Source organism: Carcharhinus amblyrhynchos, unplaced genomic scaffold, assembly GCF_965287045.1.
Source record: "Carcharhinus amblyrhynchos unplaced genomic scaffold, sCarAmb.v2.hapA chromosome_127, whole genome shotgun sequence".
In the NCBI taxonomy this organism is placed as follows: domain Eukaryota; kingdom Metazoa; phylum Chordata; class Chondrichthyes; order Carcharhiniformes; family Carcharhinidae; genus Carcharhinus; species Carcharhinus amblyrhynchos.
Window position 1 is genome coordinate 458191 of NW_027649867.1, and position 4310 is coordinate 462500.

Genomic DNA, 4310 nt, shown 5'->3' on the forward strand with positions numbered 1-4310 from the left:
CTACACAGGTTAAACAGAAACATAGCAATCTGGGTTCATTGGAGTTCATTTCCAGATGAATGGAAATGGATGAATGGAAACAAATCACAAAATGTTTGACAAACAATCACAGAATACTGCAAGTATGTTATTGGGTTGATTAAAAATCAGGTATTAGCTGAAGCCTGTTCTTTTCAATACAAAACCAATATCGGGAACTTTCAACAACATACACTGACCACCAAACATCATTACAACAAAACTAATCTATTCCTATTTTCAAATTATTCCAAAGGTAAAAGACTGAGACAGCTCCACAGAATGGACAACTCATTCACCCATTAAAAATAATATTTATTTCAAATTGAACCAACTTATTTAATTCCAGTTCTTTTCCTAAAAAAAATACAATTCTACATGGACAGATTATGCAATGGACGGATGGAACTTCGATTAGATACTTCACTCAGGTGAAAGAACCACAATCAGTGCAATTCTACACTGAAAAATACACCCTGTAATACTTGCTCACTGGCGTCAGATATTCCCTTCTGGTTGGTGATCCCCTAACAAGGTTTGATTTTATTCTTACTGACACCAAATGTTATTTCAGAGAGATCACCTTTACTAAGGTCCAATCTAACAACACACAAGATTCCAATAAATATTATAACTTCATGGATCACTGAGCTTATGGATTACAATGATGTGGATATGCCGGCGTTGGACTGGGGTAAACACAGTAAAAAGTCTGACAACACCAGGTTTTAGTCCAACCAATTTATTTGATAGTAAACTCACTAGCTTTCGGGGTTAGTCCCTTCGTCAGGTGAATGGAGAGTTCTGGCCTCAGAGAGAGCATATAAAGCACAGACAGTTTCGAGATTACTGATCAGAATGCGAATCTTTACACCTAACCTGCTGTTCAAGTCTTAAAGTAGCTGACAATGTGAGTGGAAGGAGCACCGATCACAGGTTAAAGAGATGTGTATTGTCTCCAGACAGCACAGTGAGTGAGGTTTTGCAAACCCAGGCAAGTCACGGGGGTTACAGATAGTTCAACATGTCGCACTATCAAATAAATCGGTTGGACTAAAACCTGGTGTTGTCAGACTTTTTACTTATGAATTACATGCCGAGGTTTGTCAATTGAAGAAAAAATGATTAAAACCATAGAGATATTTGATACCATTGGATTTAAGTAAATTATATTGTTCATCTGGTGTCTGTATAACAGTGACAATGAGATCAGCTTGGACCAATTTCAGTCAGAGTTTAAAATCAGAGAGTTGCTTATGTACAGATTTATACAATCTCAATGGTTAGAGTCACTTACCGGGAACACCAATAATGGCAACGATTGGATAGAATATTTTCTCAGCTGTAATTTTTGGATGTTCCATGTTCAGTGTGAGGTGACGTGTCCCTTCGTGCTGCTGGCAGTCTCTCTGTCTTAAACTCTGAATCGATATATTCCCAAAGCCTTTAATTTATACTCTGCAGAATCACCTCAGGGACATTGAGGTAGCAACATGGTTTGATGATTAAAAAAAATGAACGAACAGATTACGACATTGAGTTTGGTGATGGATAATATTTATCTTTAGGTAGAGTTAACTTTTTCAAACACTGGATTCTGCTGAACATATTTATCAACTAATAACAAGTGGAAAGATGCTGTTCACTCAAAAACCATCAATCCTATTTCTCAATCTCAGATTGTTTCAGTGATATCTGTCCCTGGACTGCGAAATTTCAGTAATTGAATTTCAAGTGTTACCCTGTCTCTCTCTTTCTCTGTCTATCTCTCTCTGTCTCTCTCTCGGGCATGTATGGGGTGTCAGGGAGGGGTAGTACCTCTGGTGGGGGAACATGTCACGTCCTTTCAGGGCGGTTTGTCCCCACCTGCCACTCAGCTCTCACCTGTGGCTCCCCGTAGCTGTTTGCATGCGACAGCGGCTACACCCCGGGCAACGGCTTCAACAAGCCGGCTAAACCAGTCTCACCCCTGGGTGAGATAGGGAGATGTCTATCCCAGCGTGTGAAGACAGAGTCCGGCGGATTGAGCGGACAAGGCCAATGGAAGGTCCAATGGTCAAGAAGGCGGTTTCTGTAAGTGTCGTGGGACACAAAGAGCAGGACAAGACACAGAAGACGTCCTGGCCATCCACTGCACCTAGTCCCATCTCCAGCCGGCTTAACTCTTGTCTTGCCACTGGATCTGGATGGGAATTGGGAAGAGAGAGTGAGGCTGACGCTGCGCAACTCTCCCTCACTTTAACCCAAATCAAGTGCTAGTCTCGACACCATCATCGTCATCATCATCAGTGTCCTGTTCAACCCTTGAAGCCCTGTGGTGATGGGTGAGTGATGAAGCAGCAGGTGTGGATACACTGGGAGATGTAGTCACGGACCTGCACACAGGCGGCTCGGGTCTAATGGTCGTTTTCCTCTGACCAAAGCAGCAGTGGAACTCGGCGTCTACCTGGGCGACTGAGCAGTCCTCTTCAGGAACACACTGCTCACCTCCGTAGAATGAGGAAGGGGCTAGAAAAGGTGCCCTAAACATTGCCTGCTTCACTACACCCTGGCCAGTTTACTGCGGCTGGCGGGGATCCCATCTTGTAGTCGAACACAAAATAAAACACAAGGTGACACGGCTCACCATTGGCACTGGGAACGTGCACACGCTTTTGGACAACCCTACAGCAGATAGACCAGAGAGAAGAACAGCCTTAGTTGCCAGAGAGCTTGCAAGATACAACATTGACATTGCTGCCCTGAGAGAAACTCGTCTTGCTGACGTAGGTCAGTTGAGTGCAACTGGAGGTGGATACACTTTTTTCTGGAGCGGTTGCGGCAGTGATGAGTGTCGTGATGCTGGAGTTGGATTCGCCGTCAGGAGTCACCTTGTTCGGAAAGTTGATAGTCTGCCCAAGGGTGTGAACGACCAGCTTATACATTACAGCTTCTGCTACAGAACAGAAGTCAAGCCACCCTGATCAGCGCCTATGTCCCCACAATGAACAACCCAGATGAGATGAAAGACAAGTTCTACGAAGAACTAGACACCCTCCTATCAGCAGTGAGCAGCACCGACAAGCTGATCTTGCTTAGCGATTTCAATGCAAGAGTAGGGTGTGACTCTGCAATCTGGCAGGGAGTCATTGGGAGGCATGGGGTAGGCAAGTCTAACAGTAACGGCCTACTCTTACTGAAGACCTGTGCAGCACACGGCCTCCTCATCACCAACACAACCTTCCATCTGCCTACCCGTAACAAGACCTCCTGGATGCATCCCCACTCTAAGCATTGGCATCTTATCGACTATGTCACTGTCAGGAGAAAAGACAGGCAGGATGTCAGAGTAACCAAGGCCATGTGTGGTGCTGACTGCTGGACAGATCACAGGCTCATTGTCTCCAAAATGAGGCTCCGCATCAGACCCAAGAGGTGACCACAAGGAAGCAAGGTTATGAAAAGAATCAATGCGGCCAAGCTAAAGACCCCCAGCATAGCTTCAGCACTGGCTGAAGACTTAGAAATCAAGCTTGCTGACCTACACTCGCAGGCAGTGCTAAGGATGACTGGGAACGCTTCAGGGATGCTATCCATACATCTGCACTGAAGACGCTCGGGCCCTCCACCTGCAAGCAGCATGATTGGTTCAATGGGAATGATGAGGAGATACAGGCTCTACTTGTTGAAAAGCACCATCTTCATCAGGCCTGTCAGAACAACCCATCTTCAGCTGCCAAGAAAAATGCTTTTACCAGTGCCCGCAGGACAGTCCAGAATAAACTGTGTAAGATGCAGAATGCCTGGCTGAGCACCAAGGCAGATGAAATACAGGGATACGCTGACAGAAACGACTTGAAACAGTTCTCTGAAGCTCTCAACACTCTGTATGGACCTCAATCTCTCAGGAGCTCCCCCCTCCTGAGTACAGATGGTACAACTCTCGTTACAGAGAGGGCTCAGATCCTGCAGAGATGGGCTGAACACTTTGAAGCCGTCCTCAACTGACCATCATCTATTAACGATGAGGCAATAGACAGGATTTCCCAGGGCGATATGAACAGCGCCATGGATGATCCACCGGTAGTGGCAGAAGCCACGAAAGCTGTCAGCCAGCTATCCAGTGGCAAAGCCCCAGGGGCAGATGCCATACCCACAGAGATCTATAAAGCTGCTGGTCCTGTACTTATCGAGAAGCTCACCGAGTTGTTCCAGTCAGTTTGGAAACAAGGATCCATTCCTCAGGAACTTAAAGATGCTTCTATCGTACACCTCTACAAGAGGAAGGGCAATCGGCAAGTATGCGACAACCA